The sequence below is a fragment of the Cherax quadricarinatus genome, chromosome 1 (genome assembly GCF_038502225.1).
Source record: "Cherax quadricarinatus isolate ZL_2023a chromosome 1, ASM3850222v1, whole genome shotgun sequence".
Classification (NCBI taxonomy): Eukaryota; Metazoa; Arthropoda; class Malacostraca; order Decapoda; family Parastacidae; genus Cherax; species Cherax quadricarinatus.
In genome coordinates, this window is record NC_091292.1 from 83,791,887 (window position 1) to 83,819,048 (window position 27,162).

The window sequence follows — 27,162 nt, forward strand, 5'->3', positions numbered from 1 at the left end:
ACCACAGCAAGACGTCCGCGAAGGACACAAGAAAGAAGGTGAGCGAATGTGTCAGTTAGCAGTCTGAAAACAATAATACGAAAAAAAAAAAAACTTCAACTGAATTTTATTGACTTAAGACTCGGGGAGACTGACACCAGTCAGTCCATCTATCATCATTCTATCATGCAGGAGGAGCCACATGTCTATGGTGCATCCAACACCGCTCGTCTCCGGCTGGATTAGAAGTATCTTTGGCAGGTTAAATCACCACCACCAGATGTAGACCAAACGAAATGTAAACTTTGCCAGATGGACTATTGTCGCACCTTGCGTCACTATGTACTGAAATGCGATAAAATTAATGAATTCAAAGACAACTCACTCAGAAATGTTCAAGATATGTCAAAGTATTTTATCCACAGTGGTATATTACAAACCATTCTGGAAAAAATACCCTGATTTTGTTCACTGTAAATAAAGCATTACCAGGTGTGTTAGTTAGCATTCTGTCCTAGGCACATGTCGATTAGAAACTAGGCCTGTTGTATATGCGTGTGTGTATGTGTACGTACTCACCTATTTGTACTCACCTATTTGTACTCACCTATTTGTGGTTGCAGGGGTCGAGTCATAGCTCCTGGCCCCGCCTCTTCGCTGATTGCTACAAGGTCCTCTCCCCTCAAGGAAGGTTCCTTGATGTTGGTGAGGGGCTCTTGATTTAGGGAATTGGATCTGTGCTCCAGTTCCCCGAATTAAGCCTGAATGCCTTCCACATCCCCCCCAGGCGCTGTATAATCTTCCGGGTTTAGCGCTTCCCCCTTGATTATAATAATAATACAAGGTCCTCTCTCTCCCTGCCCCATGAGCTTTATCATACCTCGCCTTAAAACTATGTATGGTTCCCGCCTCCACTACTTCACTTTCTAGGCTATTCCACGGCCTGACTACTCTATGACTGAAGAAATACTTCCTAACATCCCTTTGATTCATCTGAGTCTTCAACTTCCAATTGTGACCTCTTGTGTCTGTGTCCCATCTCTGGAACATCCCGTCTTTGTCCACCTTGTCTATTCCGCGCAGTATTTTATATGTCGTTATCATGTCTCCCCTGACCCTCCTGTCCTCCAGTGTCGTCAGGCCGATTTCCCTCAACCTTTCTTCGTAGAACAATCCCCGTTGCTCTGGGACTTGTCTTGTTGCAAACCTTTGCACCTTCTCTAATTTCTTGACGTGCTTGACTAGGTGTGGATTCCAAACTGGTGCTGCATACTCCAGTATGGGCCTGACGTAAATGGTATACAGAGTCTTGAACGAATCCTTGCTGAGGTATCGGAACGCTATCCGTAGGTTTGCCAGGCGCCCGTATGCTGCAACAGTTATCTGATTGATGTGCGCCTCAGGAGATATGCTCGGTGTTATACTCACCCCCAGATCTTTTTCCTTGAGTGAAGTTTGCAGTCTTTGGCCATTTAAACTATATTGTGTCTGCGGTCTTCTTTGCCCTTCCCCAATCTTCATGACTTTGCATTTGGCAGGGTTAAACTCAAGAAGCCAGTTACTGGACCAGGCTTGTAGCCTGTCCAGGTCTCTTTGTAGTCCTGCCTGATCCTCATCCGATTTGATTCTTCTCATTAACTTCACATCATCTGCAAACGAGGACACTTCTGAGTCTATCCCTTCCGTTATGTTGTTCACATATACCAAGAACAGCACAGGTCCTAGGACTGACCCCTGTGGAACCCTGCTTGTCACAGGCGCCCACTTTGACACCTCGTCACGTACCATGACTCGTTGTTGCCTCCCTGTCAGGTATTCTCTGATCCATTGCAGTGCCTTTCCTGTTATGTGTGCCTGATCCTCTAGCTTTTGCAGTAACCTCTTGTGAGGAACTGTGTCGAAGGCCTTCTTGCAGTCCAAAAAAATGCAGTCGATCCACCCCTCTCTCTCTTGTCTTACTTCTGTTACCTTGTCATAAAACTCTAGTAGGTTTGTGACACAGGATTTTCCTTCCCTGAAACCGTGCTGGTTGTCAATTATACACTTGTATCTTTCCAGGTGCTCCACCACTCTCCTCCTGATGATCTTCTCCATGACCTTGCACACTATACATGTTAGTGATACAGGTCTGTAGTTTAGTGCCTCATGTCTGTCTCCCTTTTTAAAAATTGGGACTACATTTGCCATCTTCCATACCTCAGGGAGTTGCCCAGTTTCAAATGATGTGTTGAAGATCTTTGTTAATGGTACACACAATATCTCTGCTCCCTCTTTAAGGACCCACGGAGAGATGTTGTCTGGTCCCGCCGCCTTTGAGGTGTCAAGTTTGCACAGCAGCTTCTTCACCTCCTCCTTGGTTATATGTATTTCATCCAGCACTTGCTGGTGCACCCCCCTGTTCTGATTTCCTGGAGTCCTACTGGTTTCCACTGTAAATACTTCTTTAAATCTCGTGTTGAGCTCCTGACATACCTCCCGGTCGTTTCTTGTGAATTCCCCATCACCTTTCCTCAGTCTGATTACCTGGTCCTTGACTGTTGCTTTCCTCCTGATGTGGCTGTACAACAGCTTCGGGTTAGTCTTGACTTTTGATGCTATGTCATTTTCATATTGTCGCTGAGCCTCCCTTCTTATCTGTGCATATTCGTTTCTGGGTCTTCGGCTAATCTCTTTATTTTCCCGAGTTCTCTGTCTTCTGTACCTTTTCCATTCTCTAGTACACCTAGTTTTGTGTGTGTGTGTGTGTGTGTGTGTGTGTGTGTCTGTGTGTGTGTGTGTGTGTGTGTGTGTGTGTGTGTGTGTGTGTGTGTGTGTGTGTGTGTGTGTGTGTGTGTGTGTGTGACTCAACAATCAATATTTGCACCAATAACTCATTACAGTTGTGACCGGGTGTGGAAGTGTGAATTGCTCATTACTCTATAATTTGTTCATGATTGTAGCCATGTATAAACGTAAGTAACCATTCTTACAGAATTCATTACCTTTGTAACTTGTGAGTTCATTACCTTTGTACCTAGTTCAGCTATCAAAACTTTGGGGGCCCAGTCCCTGGACCCATTACGTACCTCTGTAATCTGTAAATACCTTTGTAACTTGTCATGATTGTGACTAGACCTACCTGGAGTTCATTACCTTTGTAAATTGTGAGTTCATTACCTTTGTAAATTGTGAGTTCATTACCTCTGTAACTTGCTCAGCTATCAGAACTTTGGAGTCCAGTCCCTGGACCAATTATGTACCTCTGTAATCTTTTGACTACCGCCCACAGGATGGGTATGGGGTGCATAATAAACGTATTAAACTAACTTCAGCCTGTCTTCATAGGAAAGGTTCCTGGTACATGGGATCATCTTCGTCCTTCTCTGTATTCTCGTATTTTCCAACGCATTTATGTCCACCTATTTGAAGATCAGAACTGATCAGCATATTCTAAATGAAACCTTACCAGAGATATATAAAGTTGAAGTATAACCTTAGGAATTTTATTACTTATGCTTCTTGGTATGAAGCGTAAAACCCACAAAGGTCATACAGCGGATATGAAGCCAAGAATCCCATTATCTTTCTTACTTGGAATATACCTGGAGAGGGTTTCGGGTGTCAACGCTTCCGCTCCCCGGTTTGAGACCAGGCCTCGTGGTGGATCAGGGGTCTGATCAACCAGGCTGTTACTACTGGCCACACGCAAACTGATGTACGAACCACAGCCCGGCTGGTCATTATTATTATAATCATGGGGGAGCGCTAAACATGTGGGGGGGATGGAAGGTATTCAGGCTCAATTCAGGGAACCAGAGCACAGATCCAATTCCCTAGATCAAGAGCCCCTCACCAGCATCATGGAACCTCCTTGAGGGGACCCATCTGGTCAGGTACTGACTTTAGGTGAATGTCCAGTGCCTTCTTGAAGACAACCAGGGGTCTATTGGTAATTCCCTTTATGTATGCTGGGAGGCAGTTGAACAGTCATGAGTTCTTGACACTTATTGTGTTGTTTCTCAGTGTACTCCTGGCGCCCATACTTTTCATTGGGGGAATGTTGCATCTGTAGGTCTAGGAACTGTTGCTCAATTTTGTCAGCCACTGATGTGGTAGGTCCAGGAAGTGTTGCTTAACTTCCTCAGTCAGTCATGTAGAACGGTTCAGGAAGAGCTCACATTCTTATTTTATTCAGTGAGAAGAGCTAATCCCAAAGGAGACATACCTTGCCTGGGAAAATAGGCGGCAAGCAAGCTCGATACAAGGGAAGAATGAATCCAGTTCCTTGCATCGAGAGCCTCTCACCAGCATCAAGGACCTTTTCATGAGTTCTAATCTCCCTCAGCTAGTCATGTAGTATGCATTTCTGGTGAGGGAGCAAGAGTTCGCTGCTTTTTTGTTTCTACATCGAAATTGCTTCCAAGGAAATAAATAACACTGAGAGATAATGGCACAGGTAAAATCAGCTGGGATTAAGACAGAAATGTTAGAAGCAGATGTAGTTTTGGAGAAGTTGATGTAATTGTTCGGTCAATGTATGAAATGGGGAAGGTTCCTAGGGACTGGTAGAGAGCATGCATAGTTCTTTCTAAATGGAAAATGGGATAAAAGTTTAAGAATTATAGGAGAATAAGCTTATTGAGTATACCAGGTAAAGTGTATGGTAGAGTTACTACTGAAAAAAATAAGGTTAAGAAAGAGAGCAGATGAACGAAGGACTAACAAACTTACACTAAACATTGACAAAACCTACTTCATTCAGTTTGGTAGCAGAGCTACAGATGTTCCTCTTAACATAACGATAAACGGATCACCTATCACAAAGCTAACAGAGGGAAAATTCTTAGGAATCCACATCGATAACAGACTCAAATTTCATACACATATACAACAAATTTCTAAGAAAATTTCCAAGACTGTAGGCATACTATCGAAGATACGGTACTATGTTCCACAGTCAGCCCTCCTGGCCCTTTATCACTCTCTTATTTACCCCTATCTCACCTATGGAATTTGTGCATGGGGCTCAACAACAACTAACCATCTCAGACCACTAATTACCCAACAAAAGGCTGCAGTTAGAATGATAACAAATTCTCACTACAGGCAGCACACTCCACCAATATTCAAAACACTCAACCTACTCACCATACAAAACATCCATACTTATTATTGCACTTATTACATACATAGAACACTTAACTCTGATATTAACCCTCCCCTCAAACATCTCCTTGCCAACCTCAACAGAACACATGACCATAATACAAGGCACAGATCACTCTTTGGTGATCCTCGTGTCCATCTCACGCTATGCAAAAACTCAATGCACATAAAAGGCCCTAAAATCTGGAATTCATTACCTGTAAATATAAAAGAAACACTACCTGTTTATAAATTCAAGTCTCTTCTCAAAGTTCACTTACTCACTCAAAACCAAATAAATACTGAATAACTGAACCATATAAATTGTATATCCTAAATGTTACTCACAATTATATCACACAAATGTTAAACCTAACTTTGTTATTTTTTTTTTTTAAATACACTACCTGAATGAACAGCAATGCATGCAACCACATGACCTGTCTTTGTAATACTCATTTGTATTTTATAGTTATCTGTTTACAATAATGTCTTATCACTGATTTCACCATTGCTTAGTTAATCTTAAGTTAATTTTAAGCCAGCCCGTAATGCTATGCATATAAGTGGCTTTGGCATGCTGCTCTTACCTGTACTTTTTTGTACCTCTGTATGTATGCTAAAATTTATAAATAAATAAATAAATAGAGGATGTGTAGACCAAGTGTTTACATTCAAGCATTTAAGTGAACAATATTTTGATAAAGGTATGGAAGTTTTCGCTGCATTTTTAAAGCGGTACAATGTGAAGATGTTGCATGTATATGGAATAGATGGTAGGTTACTTGAGGCAGTTAAGTTCTTATGGGGATAATTATAGTTCAGGTTAGGGTATATAGGAGAGAGGGAAATTATTTTCTAGTAAAATTAGGGCTTAGAGAGAGATGTATGATGTCACCATGGTTAACATGTGTATAAATGGGGTTGTAAAAGAAGCGAATGTTAGGGTGTAGGATTGAAGATAGTCAGTAGTGGGAGTTATCACAGTTACTTTTTGCTGATGACACAATGCTCTTGTCTGACTCTAGAAAAGTTGCAACGTTGGTGGACAAATTTGGAAGAATACGTAAAAGGAAATCAAAAGCGAACATTGGGAAAGTAACATGATGAGAGTAACCAAAAAAAAAAAAAATGTAACGAAGACTGGATATCAGATTGGAGGGAGTGAGTGTTTTCAGAATCTGTAGGCAGTCAGGTCCATGAGAAATGAGGTGAACCATAGAACTAATGGGGGGGAAAAGGTGAGTGATGTATGAGGCACCTGTGGAGACAAAGAACGTTATCCATGTAGGCAAAAAGGGGAATGTATCTGAGTATAGTGGTTCCAGTGCTTCTTTTTATATGGGTGTGAAGCATAAGTTTTCAGTGTTGCAGCGAGAGGAGGCTGGAGGCACTGGAGATATGTCTGACGGCAATATGTGGTGTAAATATTATGCAAAAAAAAGTAAAGGTTTTGTATGTGAGGGGCTTGGACATCCAATAAGTGTAATAACGTGCAAGAAATGACAGAAATCGTACACCAACTCAAAACACTTCTGGAGCAGAGGCACAGGCAGTGGCCTCCACTCCAAAACACCAGATATTAGTGCCAGCAAACAAAGCTTCCCCCACGTACCATCAATATGACTACATTTATCTTTGCAAATATATAGGGTCTAAAGTCAGACAACAATATACCTTTTCATCAGTGGACTGCTCACAGAAGCAAATGCAATGTTTACCGAATTCACAGAGGCCCACACAAAGGATCACTTTGACAACGAAATATGGATCCCAGGTTATCATCTATGCAGATGCAACGGAGTAAACAGGCAACAAAGGGGAAAGTTTGGCCTGTACATCACTGAGTCACTATTTGCCCAGAACTACAAAACTCCTCAAATGATGTTGTGAAAAATTGCATTTATCTGAATGTAACTAATTATGTACATAATAGTAAATGATAACAAAGATAATTATTATTTATCAATGTTACATAGACAAGTAGGAATCTGGGACACCTAGGTCGCAAAAAATGTCCCCCTTCGATACCTACCACTGTCATAACCACAAGTTGCTCTGGACCTATTAATTAATGAAATATACATACACCAGGAATACTGGTAAATATATAAATTTGTGGACTGTATATTAAAAATAATAAATGGTTATATATACACACAATTACATAACAGAAGGAAAATATACTTAATATCACTCACCAATTTAACTGGAGATTAATGTGTATCATACTCAGAAAACCTCACTCTAACTAAATCTATGAAAATAATGCTGGCCAGAATTACACACAAATCTAGAGAGCTTATCTGAGGTTCCTGGAGCTGTCTTGTCCAGTCGTCTGATATCTCAAGTTATGCAGGAATGCACATCCACCAATTTCGCCTCCTATTTGAGAGGTGTCAACACAATTTTAACCTCTAGACCACGAAAAATTCTTCCCATTACACCAACGTTTGTACAAAATTCAAAACCAACATGGCGAGTATCGTCTGTGCAGACTCAGGCTTTCCGTTTTCTATGACATAAATATTATTAAATACAGTATGGCCATCTATTTACATATAAATACTGAATTTCTGGAAAATATGTACAGTATTTTCCACAGATGTAGTTGAAGTTTTGGCAGTAAAGATCGAAAAACAAAAGCTTGTCATTGTGGTTGTACAAAGCGTCCGGATGCAACTTCCCAGCAATTCCAGGAATAGCTTTTGAAAATTAACCGCTGTCTGGAAAATCTTCCGATTCCTGCCCTAAACATCTTAAGACACCTAAAATGGAGAAATGTGGCAAAAAATGCTTTAGCAAGAGGTAGCTCAGATCAAAGTTAACACACACATGACCTATTAAATCTCTGCACCAAATTCACCTTAAACCAGCAAATAATAGAGCCAACAAGATTGGAGATACACTGGACCTCATCTTCATTAACAATGATGATCTGATACAAAATATAACCATATCAAAGACAATACACTCAGATCACAACATAGTAGAGGTATATTATTATTATAATCAAGGGGGAAGCGCTAAGCCCGTAGGATTATACAGTGCCTGGGAGGGAGGATGTGGAAGGTATTCAGGCTTAATTCAGGGAACTGGAGCACAGATCCAATTCCCTAGATCAAGATCCCCTCACCAGCATCAAGGAACCTTCCATGTATGCACATGGGTTCCTGACCAGCAAATTGTGAACAAATATTAGGGTGCCTTCACTAAATTCAACTTCAATAACAAAAACATACAGTGAGATCAAGTCAACCATGTCCTAAATGAAATACGCTGGAATATCCTAAACAACACAGATCTGAAGAGCCTCTGCCTAGAAAGAATAGCATTTTGGCAATTGAGGTATGCTCGATGCACATTCCTTTAAGAAAAAGGAAGAGAAGATGTAAACTAAAAAGAGAGAGATGCTTCCTATACAGGCACTGGCGAAGAATCACTAAGCTGCTGAATGGGGCCAGTATATCTGAAATACAAAGGGAGGCACTGGTCAAGAGTTTAGTTAGTTTAATATGTTTATTATGCACCCCATACCCATCCTGTGGGCGGTAGTCAAAAGATTACAGAGGTACATAATTGGTCCAGGGACTGGACTCCAAAGTTTTGATAGCTGAGCAAGTTACAGAGGTAATGAACTCACAATTTACAAAGGTAATGAACTCACAATTTACAAAGGTAATGAACTCACAATTTACAAAGGTAATGAACTCCAGGTAAGTCTGGTCACAATCATGACAAGTTACAAAGGTATTTACAGATTACAGAGGTACGTAATGGGTCCAGGGACTGGGCCCCCAAAGTTTTGATAGCTGAACTAGGTACAAAGGTAATGAGCTCACAAGTTACAAAGGTAATGAATTCTGTAGAATGGTTACTTACGTTTATACTTTGGCTACAATCATGAACAAATTATAGAGTAATGAGCAATTCACACTTCCACACCCGGTCACAACTGTAATGAGTTATTGGTGCAAATATTGATTGTTGAGTCACACACCACACACACACACACACACACACACACACACACACACACACACACACACACACACACACACACACACACACACACACACACACACACACACTTTAGTTGAATATCTTTATGCACCCCATACCCATCCTGTGGGCGGTAGTCAAAAGATTACAAAGGTACATAATGGGTCCAGTGACTGGACCCCAAAGTTATGATAGCTGAACTAGTTACAAAGGTAATGAACTCCAGGTAGATCTGGTCACTAATCATGGCAAGTTACAGAGGTAATGAATCAGCTTCACTCCTATACATGGTTACAGTCATGAACAAATTACAAAGTAATGAACCACTGATACGTCCACACCTGGTCACAATTGTAATGAGTTATAAATACAAATATTAAGTGGATCATACACCCACACTAGTGCGCGCGCGCACATACACACACGAGGGCGCACGCACGGACATGTGCACACGAGCGTACAAATATATGCATACACACAAGGACGCACACCCACACACACACACCCACACACCAACACCCACACACACACACCCTCACACACACCCACACACACACCCTCACACACACCCACACACACACACCCACACACACACACACACACCCACACACGCACACACACACCCACACACGCACACACACACCCACACACGCACACACACACACACACACGCACACACACACACACACCCTCACACACACCCGCACACACACCCTCACACACACCCACACACACGCACGCACACACACACACACACACACACACACACACACACACACACACACACACACACACACACACACCCTCACACACACCCACACACACACACACACACACACACACACACACACACACACACATGCACACATGTGGTAATGCTTTATTTACAGCTAGCAAAGTCAGGGTATTTCTCCAGAATGGTCTGCAATATACCACTGTGGATAAAATACTTAGCCATTTCTTGAACACTTCTGAGTGAGTTGTTTCTAAATTCATTAATTTTATCACACTCCAGTACATAATGACGCAATGTGTGACAATAGTCCATCTGGCAAAGTTTACATTTCGTTTGGTCTACATCTGGTGGTGGTGATTTAACCTGCCACAGATACTTGTAACCCAGCCGGAGCCGGGCGGTAGTGACATCCAAGAGTCTGCTTATTTTGTTGGATGCACCATAGACATGTGGCTCCTCCTGCATGATAGAATGATGATAGATGGACTCACTGGTGTCAATCTCCCTGAGCCTTAAGTCCATAAAATTCAGCTGAAGTTCTTTTCGTATTATTGTTCTCAAACTACTACCTGACAAGCCAAGATTGTAATCTACTCCCTCTTTGAAAGCATACAGCTTAGCCAATTTATCAGTTCTATCATGCATCTGAAGACCAATGTGAGATGGAATCCACAGCATGTGCACTCTGACTCCACTGTCCACAATCTTACCATATCTATGTCTGGCTTCTGACACAAGCATGCCACAATTTATACTTAATGAGTTGAGAGCATTTATGGATGACAGAGAATCAGTTACAATTAAAGTGTCAACCTTAGATACATGGACACATTTGAGTGCAAGAAGTATGGCAAACAGTTCTGTTTGAAGGGTAGAGGCCCAGTTATTGATGCGTGCTCCAATTTCTTTATGAGAGCCATCACTCTGTGTGACAACAGCGGCACTACCAGCTGCACCAGTGGACTGGTGAACAGAACCATCGACGTAAATAATTTGTGAAAGATTGTTCTGTGTGACTAAGTTATCAATACAGCTTAAGGCATCATGTTTGGCTTCAAGACGAAGCTTTGGTTGTGATTTAAGAAGAGTTTTGGGGGGAAATGGAGGAATGGTAGTTTGGAATGGGGTAATATTCCATGGAGCAGGGAAATGTCTCTGTTGTCCAACTTGATATAGATCATGTAGCTGGTTCATGCGGAGGTCGGTTCCAGTTTTTTCGATCCATCTGGAAGGATGTTCACCAGTGCTGAGGAAAGTTTGGAGGGCTTCTGTGCAGGGGTTTGAATGGGCTAGCCTAAGCATATTGACCCCAATAAGGATATTTCTTTCAGTAACACGATCTCTAATGCTTGGAATATTAAGTTCTTTCCGCATATTTAAAATTTTAGCAGTACGAGGGCATCCTAGGATGATCCTCATTGCTTCGTTTTGCAGTTTTTCCAGCCCTCCAAGCTTCCAGTCAGACACGAGTGCAAGTAGTGGCGCTGCATAATCAACCAATGATCTAATATAAGCAAGATACATCATTTTCACAATTTTAACATTAGCACCATACCTGGGATGAAAACCTGCCACAACTCTAAGTGCTCTCAGCCTTTCTTTGTATTGGCGACAAAGTCTCGTTACAACAGGTCCAAGTAGTGGAACCTCAAAGCCTAGATACCTGTATCTGCTTACATATTCTAGAAGAGACCCATCATGCAACTGGATCTGACGAACTGTGCCTCTCTGCCGAGGAGGACGCCTGTTGAGTATCTTTGTTTTATCCCCTGAGATTATTAACCCCAGGTCCTGACACGAGGTTAAAACATGATTAAGAATGTTTTGGGTGTTGGAGAATCCGGTGGTGTGAATCATTATGTCATCAGCAAAACTAACCATATAATGATGGGGCTGGCTAGGCATGGCATTAAGTAAGGCATTAATCAAAATGTTGAAAAGGGTGGGACTAAGCACACCTCCCTGTGGGGTTCCTAATTCAAAATCTTTAGTTACACTTCTATGTCCCTGGAACAACACAGACGACTTTCTGTTGGACAGGTAACCTTTAATCCAGCGGAGAAGCCATCCTCCAACATCCATTCTGGCAAGTTCACTAATGATTACATGTCTGTTGGCTACATCAAAAGCGGATTTAAGGTCAAGGAACGTAGTGTATGAGCTGTCAGTGTGCAGAGTGAGAAAGGTGGTAATGCAATGATGCACACTCCTTCCATGCATGAAGCCATGCAACCGGGGTGACAAGAATTCCTTAATTCTGTGCATAAGACGATTAAGAATCATCCTTTCAAATGTTTTACACAAGCAGCTAGTAAGGGATATTGGGCGAAATGAGTTTTGTTGATTGGGCTTTGGAATGGGAATAATGAGGCTATTGGTCCATGATTTAGGGAGCTCCCCAGTGACATAACTCATGTTATATAATTCAAGTAAAGGATTACCTGGTACTCGACACAGCAATCTGAGTATGTTGTAAGTAATACCATCCTCACCAGGCGACGTGGAGTTGCCCTTAGTTAGTGCTGCATCAAGTTCATAATTAGTGAAAGGAATGTTGCAGTCATCTGCCTTGCTGAGCATAAAGCAAACAAGTCTCTCCCTTGCATCATATTTGTCCATTAATTTCGCCTGTGTGGTACTGGGAAGACTGTCATAGCTAGATGTAGCAGCCCAAGCACTGACTAACTCATTCGCCCTATGCAAGGGATGAGGGTGCGCGATCTGCCCAGTTCTGTTACCCTTAATTCTATTTATGTCCCTCCATGCCCGGCTAAGTGGGGTGTGAGCATTGAGACCATTGACAAATTGTTCCCAGTCTGTTTGCCGCAGCTCTGTCATACGCTCTCTGGCAGCAGCAAGGGCAGTTTGGAAGAGGCTCAGCATTTCAGGGGTACGATGGTTTCTATAGGCTAGGCCTAGTCTGCGAGCAGTACGTTTCAATGTTCGAAGTTTAGAATCATTGTAATAGGTATGATTTTTATAAGACTTATGATTATTATGGAAGTCATTTGGATTTAGAGTAGTAGGAGGTTTCAGAGGCGGCTCTAAGAAGTTCTGAATACTGCTCACAAGGTCATTGTTAAAAGTCTCGACAGAGGTACACTCATAGGAATTATACCAGTCAGTCACATGTGCAACAAAGTCATCATGTTGATCAGGGGAAACATTAAGACGTTTCCGTTTGAATATCCCACCAGGGAGAATAGTATTACCAATATCTAGAGAGGTTAGCCTTGGGAAATGATCAGACGCTATATCTGTTACAATGGAAGACTCACAGCTGGCAGAAGTAATGTTGAAGCCAAGACACAGATCAAGGACACCTCCATAGATATGTGTGGGTTCAAGGTCACCTACAATTTGCACATTATCATGACTGTTTAAGAGTGACAACAGTTGATTGCCATTACGATTACCAAACTGAGAGTTTCCAATGCTTTTGTGTCTTGCATTATAATCACCAATAATGAGAGTAGGTTCAGACTGAGCACAAGTTGGGAGCTCCAAGTAATTAAACTTATCAGCAGGAGCGTACAAGTTAAATATGTTGAGAGCAGAGTTCCCAATATAAATCCTAACACCGTGATACTGTAGCCCCTCTGTTTTCTTATGTGCAAGAAGTTGATGGGGAAGTGATTTTTTAATATATAGAACACAAGAATTAGTAGATTTGAGGTTATATGCAACAAACGATGGCAATTTAGGGGGTTGGGATTTTTCAGGGACTCTGCACTCTTGTAGACACACAATATCAATGGATTCAGTGGTTACTTTATGATGCAGGTCAGAAAATCTTTTTCTAAGTGACGCAATATTCCAACTTAAAATGGATAGTTTATACGAGTTTGGTTCCATTATAAAAGTCCAGGGATAGTTTTCAATTTCTCAGCAAAATGAAAAAACTTACTAAATAACAAACAGACATAATCAATATCAATATCATCAGTATTATCCTTATCCATGAGTCTCCTAAGTGCACTTCCATTAGTGAGACGTCTTGGGAGTCTTTGTACACAGAGGTCACTGCGCTCTTTGTCTGTGAATGTATGGAAGGTGACACTATCCCTCGCACTCAACTCTCCGCTTTTATTACACTCATCACTATCATCACATGTATCACTTCCCTCATCATTATGACCAGTGATACATACACCATTATCAACAACCGGGTCATCTCCACACTCAGTATCTATCAATACATTACACTCATCAGGTTGACTATCATGATGGCCTTCACTGCCCTTATCATCTTCACTGTGATTGTAAACACCACTATCAGATTCATCGTTTTTGTGATTATTAACACCACTGCAATCATCAGTTTGTTCATCATCACCACACTCATTTTCATAATGGCTGACTATCTGTGGGTTGATGTACTCATTTGCAACCTCTGTAAGTTTTTCCTCGCGGTGCTCAAGTTGTTGTTTCAAACACCATTGTTGCTTCTCCAGTAGAGTTATGCGCAGCTGCATGTTGTGTACCACCCCAGCAAGACTAGCGTCATCAGGAAGTATGAAGTCCCGATCAGCTGAGTCAGGTGGCTGACTGACAGCTGACTCAGCCAGACAGATGGTGTCAACACCAGCAGCATTACTAGTGTTGATAGCAGACGTGATCGTGCTCTGTTGATGTACTCCCAGAGTGACTCGCTCAACCATTGTCTGAGTTCAGGCAAGGGTCAGTATTCAGACATGAAGTATCTGGTAGGCCTATTGCCTCATCATGGGGGGTGATGGGTGAGGCGGGAGCTCTGCGGCTGGCGATGTGGGCAGCTTTCGCTCTGCAGTCAGCATGAGCAGCTGTGACTCCTGGAGTCTTACAATTGATACATTCTAATGCAACGGTCTGGTGTTTCTTGATCATATCATAGCACTGGTGAGAAGGATGGGCCTTGGCACACACTGCACACCAGTGTGACTTAGATGAGCATTTCCAAGCAATGTGACCCCAGCGCTGACACTTGTAGCATCTACGGTGAGGTGCTTTGTACAAAGCTATTTTGTAACTCCTGTTAAGCGCTGCACGAGAGTAGATATATGATGGTGGAGTCCCTTGACCAATCCACTCAGCCAATATCAGATCATTTGGAAGTCGACGAGGGTTTGCAACTTGATCTGACAACAGGAATTTAGGATCCATGGTCAAGAGAAATAGCAAATATTGAACTTAAACTTAAGGAATCATACAGGAGACAAGAAACTCGGGAAGAACTAAAAGCCATAAATGAAATCGAAAGAAACCTAAAATATTTATTTTATGCCAAATTTAAGGCAAAAACAACATCCAGCATTGGACCCCTGCTTAGATAGGACTTACACAGATGACAGCAAAGAAATGAGAGAGATACTGAAGTCCCAACATGACTTGGTGTTTAGTGAGCCATTAACCAGACTAAGAGTCGACAACCTAAATGATTTTTTTCATGACTGAGATTCAAAATCTGGTCAATTAAAAAATATATGATATTATCCTAACACCACATGACTTTGAAAAGGCAATAAATGACATGTCCACTCACTCTGCCCCAGGCCCAGACTCATGGAACTCTGTGTTCATCAAGAACTGCAAGAAGCCCCTGTTATGTGCCTTTAGTATTCTATGGAGAGGGAACATGAACACAGGGGTCATCCCACAGTCACTAAAAACAACAGACATAGCCCCACTCCACAAAGGGGGCAGTAAAGCAATTGCAGAGAATTACAGACCAATAGCACTAAAATCCTGTATCATATAAATCTTTGAAAGGGCTCTATGAAGCAAGATCGCCACCCATATAGATACCCATCAGTTACATAACCAAGGACAACATGGGTTTAGAGCAGGCCACTCCTGCCTGTCCCAACTACTGGACCACTATGATAAGGTCTTGGATGCTCTGGGGGACAAACAAAATGCAGATGTAGTATACACAGACTTTATGAAAGCCTTAGACATATGTGGCCATGGTGTAATAGCACACAAAATGTGTGATAAAGGAATAACAGGAAATGTTTGTAGATGGATCTATAACTTCCTAACAAAAAGAACGCAAAGAGTAATAGTAAACAGAGTAAAGTCAGAGGCAGCTACAGCGAAAAGCTCTGTTCCACAAAGGACAACACATACTCTCCCCACTCTTGTTAGTCATCCTCATATCTGACATAGAGATGTGAGCCACAGCACCATGTCTTCCTTTGTGGATGACACCCAAATTTGCATGAGTGTCCTCCGCTGAAGACACTGCAAGATTCCAAGTGGACATCAACCAAATCTTTAAATGGGCAGTGAAAAACAACATGAAGTTTAATAATAATTCAATTACTCCAATATAGAAAACATGAGAAAATTAAAACTACATTGGAGTATAATGCAAATTACAACCACACAATGGAATGAAAAATTATTGTGAAGGACCCTGAGTGATAATGTCAGAGGATCTCACTTTCAAAGATCACAACAATGTATCTACTACATCTGCTAAAAAAAATGATAGGTTGGATAATGAGAACCTTCAAAATTAGTGATGCCAAGCCCATGATCATTTTCTTCAAATTACTTATTCTCCCTTGGCTGGAATAGTGTTATATACTAATGGTCCCTTTTAAGGCAGGCGATATTGCAGACCTGGAGAATGAACAGAGAACTTTCATGGCATACGTAAGTACGATAAAGCATCTAAATTACTGGGAACAGTTTAAGTCCCTTGACTTGTATTTCCTGGAAAGCAGGCGAGAAAGATACATGATAATATACACTTGGAAAATCATAGAGGAATTAGTACCAAATTTGTACAAAAAAATCACTCCCTACAAAAGCAAGACTCGGCAGTATATAAAATATCTCACCAATGAAAAGCAGGGGCACCACGAGTACACTAAGAGACAACACAGTAAGCGTCAGGGGCCCAAGATTGTTCAGCTGCCTCCCAGCACACATAAGGGGGATTACCAAGAGACCCCTGTCAAGAAGGCACTGGACAGACACCTTAAGTCAAGCACTGACTTTAGGTGCCTATGGTTCGTACATAACTTTCATGAACTGTACCACTGTAGACAACAAGAGCATTTCACCCCTCCATGGAAGATGTGTTCATTTAATATCACATACCTGCAAGTCCCTCCCAAGAAGCTCATTGCTAGTAATCCCTTTTAAATCACTTGTTAGAGCAACTGCTCAAGAAGAAATTTCTCACCTAGCTGGTAGTAATTAGTTATCACAAGTTATATACACTAATGGATCTAAACAGGAGTCTTCTGGCAGGGCTGCGTCTGCTCTTGTTGCCACCTCCCTAGTTAAGAACGATAATAAATTTGTTGAGTTAGGCATAAGAATTAACAACTGGGCGTCTACTCTGCAAACTGAACTGTTTGCAATGCTAATTTCGCTAAAGCTAACTTATGACACTGAGCTTGACTCTATCATCTTACTGATTCTATGTCATCATATAATGACCCCAACAACATGCTCATTCGAGAAGCCAGGTATAGATACTCAAAAATTAGGGACAAAGGAATTAATGTACAATTGCTATGGATCCCATCACACATTGGATTACTCCTTCATGATAAAGTTGATATGTTAGCCAAGAAGAGTACCCAGAAGGAGAATGTAGAATATAACTTTGGTATAACTGTGTCTAGCATTAGGAATAATATTAGGAGAGAAATAATGAAAATGATTGTTATAGGAATGCAGTTAGAAGCCTGAGTAGATCTATAACCCACTATGATAACATGAACGTAAATAAGTATGAGTTAAGTGCATTCAGTGATGACATAGAATCAGTAATGATGATAGAGTCAAGCTCAGTGTCATAAGTTAGCTTTAGCGCCATTAGGATTGCAAACAGTTCAGTTTGCAATGTAGACGCCCAGTTGTTAATTCTTATGCCTAGTTCAACAAGTTTATTATCGTTCTTAACTAGGGAGGTGGCAACAAGAGCAGATATATAACGGTTCTGTTCGCAATATCAAATGCAGATTTTAGATCAAGAAATATGGTAAAACTAGTAGAGGTGTGTGCAGTGAGAAAGGTGGAAATACAGTTCTGCACACTTTTACCTTTCATGAACCCATAGAGGTAGGGGGAAAGTTGCTGTCTGATTCTGTAGTACAGTCTGTTAAGTATCATTCTTTCAAAAGTTTTACAACGACAACTAGTTAAGGAGATCGGTCTAAATGTATCAGGCTGTTGGGGCTTTGAGATAGGCACAATGAGACTATTGGTCCAGGAAGTAGGAAGAACGCCCTCAATGTAACTGAGATTATACAGTGCCAACAAAGAGTTATCAGGCACGTGCCTTAGAGTTTTGAGAATATCATAGATTATACCATCCTCTCCAGGAGCAGTTAATCGACCTTTAGTTAATGTATTATCTAATTCATACTCGGTGAAGAGGCAGTCATTCTCATCAATATTTTGGCTCAAAATTAATCAGTTTCAACATTTCTTCAGAAGCACTCACTAAATTTGTTTTAATATGAGATGGAAGGTTTTCATGCCTGGATGTTTTGGACCAGTCATTTATGAGGTCATTTGATTTTTCGAGAGGAAAGGGATGTGCAACATTGCTAGTCTTTTTCCTGGTTATTTGATTTATACCTTTCCAAGCCAGACTTAAAGGGGTGGACCTATTTAATCCACTAACAAATTGATCCCATTCCTGTTGCCTAAGTTCTTGCTTTCTATTCCTTGCATTTCTTAGTGCAGCTTGGAATGTTCTGAGCAGGTCTGGGGTTCTACATTCACAGTATGCTTTACCAATCCTCCCAGCTGCTGCATGTGTTAGATTGCGTAGCTGTGGACCATTTGTTTTTTTGTCAGTTATAGTTGAAGGTCTATGTTTTCTTTTCCTGCCCACTTGATCTGTGAGGACAGTTTCAATAGTGGCAACTAAATCATCATCAAATTTTTGTCCCAATGGGCTCGTAATTCTTATACCATTGATCCAAGTGGTTAATAAAGTTATCTTTGTGCTCTGGGTTGAGAATAAGTTTCCTCCTGTATTTAGCTCCTTGATTACTGGAGATGTGATCAAGATTGACAGTTGTTAGTCTAGGGAAGTGATCAGAATTTAATAATGCTGTGATGACCTCAGCATTACTAAATTCCCTGCATGCCAGTATGTCTATCATTACTCACTGAAACCTGGCTAAAGCCAGATACAACAGATGTCTATGCCATTCCTGGTTACACAGCCATACACAACTGTAGGCCAGATCAACAAGGGGGTGGCACAGCTATATACTACTCAGACCAACTAGAATGTATCAAAAATACTTGCACAAGGGATGAACATGGGAAATATATAATAGCTAAATCAAGACCACTGGGTGGCCCGGTGGTCTGGTGGCTAAAACTCCCGCTTCACACATGGAGGGCCCGGGTTCGATTCCCGGCGGGTGGAAATTCCGACACATTTCCTTACACCTATTGTCCTGTTCACCTAGCTGCAAATAGGTACCTGGGTGTTAGTCGACTGGTGTGGGTCGCATCCTGGGGGACAAGATTAAGGACCCCAATGGAAATAAGTTAGACAGTCCTCGATGATGCACTGACTTTCTTGGGTTATCCTGGGTGGCTAACCCTCCGGGGTTAAAAATCCGAACGAAATCTTATCTTACCTACAAAAACCTCTCACAGTGATAAACATCTACAGAGTACCACAGTCAAACATCAGTCGTTTCAGTGAAAACCTAGGAAGTATGATAACTGAGGTACACACGAATAAAGATCACTTACTACTCTCAGGAGACTTCAATATAAATCTCCTGCAAGACCAGGACCCACTTGTAACTGAATTCACTAACACTATGAATAACTGCTTGTTGCTACCAACAGTAACAAAACCTACAAGAATTACAGACTAGTGTTTCCCTATTAGACCACATCTGGACCAACACCATATCCCCTTTAAAATCAGGCATAATCACAGACCACTACCCTACCTTTCTCATAACCAATCTAGGTAAATTACTCGAAGACACTAACTACTAAAGTAACCTTCAGGTTTCATAATGAGGCAGCCATTAATAACTTCACAACAGCAATGACAAACATCAACTGGCAAGCTGAGCTAGAAATCAATACAGATACTGATGAATGCATTAATAATTTTCTAAAAAAAACACCCAATACCTCAATAAGAAGCACTGCCCTAAAAAACTAAGCAGATCACAGCTAAGAGACTGAACAGTCCCTGGCTAACACGCAGCATCCTCAAATCCACAAATATAAAGCACCAGTATGAAAAACAGTGCAGAATGGGTCACATAACCAGAGACCAAACAAAACATTACTCATCTATCATAACCAGCCTGATAAGTAGGGCAAAAAAATTGTATTATGAGAACAGATTATCCAACTTAAAAGGTGATATAAAAAAGACCTGGAAAACCCTATCTGAAATTCTAGGAACAAAAAGGATATCAGGAAACAGAACAATCACACTAACAAAACCAGATGAACCCCCCCCTACTCCCACCTACTGAAACAGCAAACAGACTCAGTGTTTTCTTCTCCACTATAGGAAAAACCTTGCAGGTAAAATCCCAAGCTCAAATTCCCCACCCAATGACTACCTCACTGGCACCTACCCAAACACACTGTTCCTAGCTCCAACCAACCCAACAGAAGTCTCACTTATTATCAACACACTAAAGAACAAGACAAGATTTAAATACCTTATCACCCTTTATATACAAAAAAGCTTCATAAGTACTATCACCAATCATTGCAACACTCTTTAACAAATCCATCGAATCCTCTACCTTCCCTACAGTTCTCAAAATAGCTAGGGTCACCCCAATACATAAAGGAGGATATCAAGCAGACTTGAATAACTATAGGCCAATATCCAACTTACACCCTCTCTCTAAAATCTTTGAAAAACTAATTCTTAAGCGAATCTATTCCTACCTCATCTCCCACAACATAGCCCCTGTCGGTTTGGGTTCAGGCCTAATAAAAATATGAATGATGCTATTATGCACATGCTTAATCAAATATACACTGCACTCGAGAAAAAAGAAGTCTCATTGGTGATCTTCATTGATTTACGTAAAGCTTTTGATACAGCTGACCATGATTTACTGCACATAAAATTATCACACTGTGGTATAAGAGGGCACTCTCTCAACTACCAAAAATCATACCTTAGCAACAGAAGTCAATATGTGTACACAAATGGAGCAAACTCTTCCGCACAGCCAATTACAGTTGGTATCCCACAGGGAAGTGTCCTTGGCCCTCTTCTCTTTCTCATTTACTTAAACGGCCTACCAAATGCATCGGAACTACTCAAACCCACACTATTTGCAGATGACATTACATACGTCTTCTCTCATCCAAGCCCAGTCATACTAGCCAATACTGTAAATACCGAATTACAGAAAATATCTACCTGGATGATGATTAACAAACTTACTCTCAATATTGACAAAACCTACTACATTCAGTTTGGGAACAGAACTACAGATGTTCCTCTTAACATAATGATAAACGGATCACCTATCACAAAGCTCACAGAGGGAAAATTCTTAGGAATCCACTTTGATAATAGACTCAAATTTCAAACACATGTACAACAAATTTCCAAGAAAATCTCCAAGACCGTAGGCATACTATTGAAGATACAGTACTATACTCCACAGTCAGCCCTCCTGGCCCTGTTTCACTCACTCATTTACCCCTATCTCACCTATGGAATTTGTGCATGGGACTCAACAATAAATCATCTCAGACCATTAATTACCCAACAAAAGGCTGCAGTCTGAATGATAACAAATTCCCACTCCAGGCAGCATACTCCACCAATATTCAAAACTCTAAACTTACTCACTGTACAAAACATCCATACTTGTTATTGTGCCTTCTACATACATAGAACAGTAAACTCGGATATAAACCCTCCCCTCAAACTTCTCCTTACCAACCTCAACAGAACACATGACCATAACACAATGCACATATCACTCTTTGATGTTCCCCGTGTCCATCTCACACTATGTAAAAACTCAATTCACATAAAAGGCCCAAAAATCTGGAATTCATTACCTATGAATATAAAAGAAATACTGTCTGTTTATCAATTCAAGACTCTTCTTAAAAAACCACTTACTTACCCACAACTAAATCAATACTGAATAACTGAATCTCATAATTTTTTTTTTTAATTACATTACCTAATAGAATACTCTATTCTCTTGAAAGTACAGTAACTCATCTAATGACCATATGACCTGTTTATGCACTTCAAATCATTGATTTTACTCGATCTGATTGGATTATATTATACATTGTTATGCTACAAATTTGTATAACTTAATGCTTCTTGTAATACTCATTTGTGCTAAATTGTTATCTGTTTACAATAATGTTTTTACCACTGAATATATCATTGCTTAGTTAATCTTAACGGAGATAAAACACCTCAATTACTGGGAGCGCTTGAGGTTTCTAAACCTGTATTCCCTGGAACGCAGGAGGGAGAGATACATGATTATATACACCTGGAAAATCCTAGAGGGACTAGTACCGAACTTGCACACGAAAATCACTCACTACGAAAGCAAAAGACTTGGCAGACGATGCACCATCCCCCCAATGAAAAGCAGGGGTGTCACTAGCACGTTAAGAGACCATACAATAAGTGTCAGGGGACCGAGACTGTTCAACTGCCTCCCAGCACACATAAGGGGGATTACCAACAGACCCCTGGCAGTCTTCAAGCTGGCACTGGACAAGCACCTAAAGGCAGTTCCTGATCAGCCGGGCTGTGGCTCGTACGTTGGTTTGCGTGCAGCCAGCAGCAACAGCCTGGTTGATCAGGCGCTGATCCACCAGGAGGCCTGGTCACAGACCGGGCCGCGGGGGCGTTGACCCCCGAAACTCTCTCCAGGTAAACTCCAGGTCTCCAGGTAATGCTCTGCATACAAGGGGCTTTTGCATGTTGCACTGTAATAACTGTATTCCTTTGTACTTCACTGTATCATGTTCAAATTAATAAATAAATAAATTTGAAATACTCATTTGTACTTCATGTTGTAATTTGTTTACTGTAATTTTTACCATTGAATATATCATTGCTTAGTTAATCTTCAGTTAATTTTAAGCCTTCCCATAATGCTCTGCATACAAGGGGCTTTTGGCATGTACACCCAATCACTATATTTCTTTGTACAACTATGTATCATGTCCAAATAAAAAAAAAAAATATAAATAATAAGGCAAAAGGACCCCAATGGAAATAAGTAACTCTGTCTGACTTTTTTGGGTTATCCTAGGTACTTTACACATATGCTGCTGTGTGATAATCTGTGTAGCTGTATTTGTGTATACCTGAATAAACTTACTTACTGTACATAACAGTAAGGCCACCCACATCCCTCCTGTGTTGAAGGCTCTGCTGAAATGACAGATCTATCCAGGATTGGTCCAGGTGAGAGATGAGATGTCTTGCTCTGTTCTCTACTCTATCAAGCAGTTGCAGATGAGAGGGGGGGTGGAGGCAAACCAAGAAAGTGGAGCATACTCAAGGTGTGGGCGTACTTGTGCCTCTTACAGAATCTTGCAACCCCTACTGTCAAGCAGATGTGAGATACAGCGAAGTGCTGTAAGCTTCCTGGCTGCCTTGTTTGCAAAATTTACATGGTTCTTCATGGTCAGTTTGGAGTCAAATTTCACCCCAAGGATATCACCTTCCCCAGGTGCCAACACCCTCCCATTCATCCTTACTACTGCACAAGCATTACCATCATGGTGCCTAGAGGCCATCATCATTTGTGTTTTCTCAGGTGCAAATGTTACTTGCCATCTATTTCCCTAAGCTGATATAGCTCTTAGCTGGTGATTGATGTAGCTTAGAGCAGCTGACATTTCTTCTCTTGGTTAAGTGAATGTCAGTGTACAGTCATCTGCATATGCATGGGATTCTGTGATGAGATGAATAAGGTCATTGAAGTAGACATTCCATAACAATGGTCCCAGCACGCTTCCTTGTGGAACACTTGCCCCAATAGGATGTCTTGCTGATTCCGTTCCATTGAGAACTACCCTTAGAGATCTACCATGAAGGTAGTCACTGAGGAGACATAGCATAGAGCCAGCAATTCCCAGTGCTTGCAGTTTTGCAAAGTGGCCCTGGTGCCACACCTGTTCGAAAGCACCAGCAAGGTCCAGTGCTACCACACAGCTGACTTTGGATTAATGCAGTGACTGGTGCCACTTAGTGGAGAGGTTTAACAACAGATCAGCAGCAGAGTAACCTTTCCTGAAGCCATATTGACGTGTTAGAGAAAGGTAACATTTATGAAGGGATTCAGGGAAATTATTTAGCCAGACTCAAGTACTGGAGGTGGGAAGTACAGTGCCTGCACTCTAAAGGAGGGGTGGGGATATTCTAGTTTGGAGGGGCATCTGAACTGGAATATCAGCATACCACTGGCAAGACAGTGGAGTGAGTGATGGTGAAAGTGTTTCTTCTTTCTTAGGTCACCCTGTGTTGGTAGATGATGGCCATTGTTAAAAAAAAAAAAAAAGTAACACTGCAATAGGAGTGTAGCCTCAGTAGACCTATAGCACTAATTACCTTAAGCTAATTGTTATTATAGTTTAAAATTCGTGTTAACAAAGTTATCATTTAAAAAGATGATCTTACAAATTCTAAGTTTCCCTAGCCAGCAGAGATGGTGGCTGACAGGTGATTCGTAATTAATCTATGGTTGATAAAACCAACCAGGCGACCTTGAAAATGATTCCTCTCACATAGTATACCTGGAGAGAGTTCTGGGGGTCAACACCCCCGCGGCCCGGTCAGTGACCAGGCCTCATGGTGGATCAGGGCCTGATCAACCAGGCTGTTAATGCTGACTACACGTAATCCAATGTACGAACCACAGTCCGGCTGGTCAGGTACTGACATTAGGTGCCTGTCCAGTGCCTGCTTGAAGACAGCCAGGGGTCTATTGGTAATCTCCCTGAAGTATGCTAGTACTGTAATACTGTATGTCGGGGAATATAAAATCAGTGAACTAAATGAAATATTTATTTCACACACAAAACCTTCATTCATTCAGGTTCAAACATTGCCAAGATGAAGTGAGCAACTTTAGCAATAATCTCAAGGTTAAAAAGCAATGTAAATATTTTTCATGTAATCATTACTTATAACTTCAGCTGGAACAAATACAATATGTCTTAACTTCAAAGAATCCCAGTTGGATATATAAGCTACAAACACAGGAACACTGCCACAATGCTTATGCTGAACAGTACAGTATTATTATAATTACCAATATGCCAGTGTCATAGGGAAATTTAAGGAAAGTTCGTATCAAGTAATGAGTGATACATAATACTGGGTAATCTTTGCTGGCATTTTATTATCATTACATTCCTGGAGAAAGCCGCTAAGCCCATTAGGGTCATACAGCGCCTGGATGGAAGACAATCAAGTTCCTTCCAAGACAAGAGAAGATAGGCCCAATTCCTTTAATCAACAGCCCTTCACTGGTAAAGTACATGGAATAATATACAGTATCTTTAATTAACAGATAATTTTGATATTAATATCATGCACAAATTCTAGAAGTATTTGTGGATTAATAACAACTTAATATATGTACAGTGGACCCCCGCTTTACGATCACCTCCCAATGCGACCAGTTATGTAAGTGTATTTATGTAAGTGCGTTTGTACGTGTATGTTTGGGGGTCTGAAATGGACTAATCTAATTCACAATATTCCTTATGGGAACAAATTCGTTCAGTACTGGCACCTGAACATACTTCTGGAATGAAATAATATCGTAAACCGGGGGTCCACTGTACTTTCTTTCAGCCATAAAAATGCACTGTGAAGAATAACATGAATAAGTAGTAACAATTCTTAGTTGCTGATTTAGTTATTATAATGTTAAACACTAAATAGAAACAGAGCATACCTAGTCCCATTACTACTGTATTAGGAAAAATTAAATATTTCCTGGGAATTTTACCTACAGTATTTGATTACAGTGAAGCCAATAATCATTACTAATGTATGGCAATCATCGACAAATATTTCTGTAAAAGAAAAATAGCAAATGTTCAATACTGGAGAATATGAAAGTGTTACAAAGCTACACTTAATACAAAATTTTCTTATATGTTGGGCAGAACAGATGCCACCTTGTTCTATTTTGCAAGACTTGTGGCTATTCGATAATTTCCTTAAGACAAAGTTAAAAATACTGACATTTTAAAAATTAAAAAAAAAACTGTTCAAGGGGATGAGTGTTTCCAGACACAGTATAATAAATGTTGTGCTACCCTTTGTTGGACTGCACATTTGAAAAACTATGAAAAAATGAGACATAACAGGAAAAATGGACAAATACAATATGTATATGTAAAAAATTTTTAATTTAAACATTGGTTAGATGCAATATGCAAGTCCTGATTTCATTATCAATCTTTTAAACTGGATCTCAACTGCTGTAGTACACTCTTCCAGTAAGGAAGACAATTAAAATACATTTAACTAACCAAAATGATCTGTAGTACCGAAAATTTGGAGACCTAGTATGTAATTATTTAAACATTATACAGTAAAACCACAGAGTATTAATTTGCTCATTGTGAGCGAACTGATAATCTGTACTATACACTTTACTAAATCCCAATAGATGACTACTGAGCTTCCTTGACAAAAAACTTACAAAACTTGACTTATTTTTTCATGCATTTGTCACTGTTATTGTTATTATTATTATTATTATAATCAAAAGTAAGTGCTAAACCCACAAAGGTCATATAGTGCTGCAGGGTGGGATGTGCTAAAGAAGAAATATGTGATGATCAGAGACCAATGAGGGTTAGGAGTATGCAAGAGACAGAGTTAGCAAGGGTAATGGGGAGTAGTATAGGGAAAATACAATCGAAGTTGATGTAACAAGGCTCACAGAAAATCAAAGAGGGAGTCTGCATCAAAAATGGGGCTATCAGCAAGGAGGTCAGAAAAAGTAAGTGCATTAGGGCAGTGACGACTTTGGAAGTAAATTTTATGTGCCCATTGATAGACAGGACAGTCTATTAAAAGATGGTGAACTGACAAAAGAACTTGCAATTTCTCACAGAGCAGTGCTGAGCATTTCTCCATGAGTAAGACATGTGTCCAATACATAGGCATGAGAGTGTAGTCTCCTGAACACGACAGCAATTGTGAGATGACCAGAACCCGAAATAAGGCTCGACTTTGGGATTGTTAAAATTATTAAACAAAGAAAATTCATTTTGAAATTTGTTTTTAATATTTCTTGGCTCAAAAGTTTGGTAAAGCAACTGGCAACTACCTCTTACAT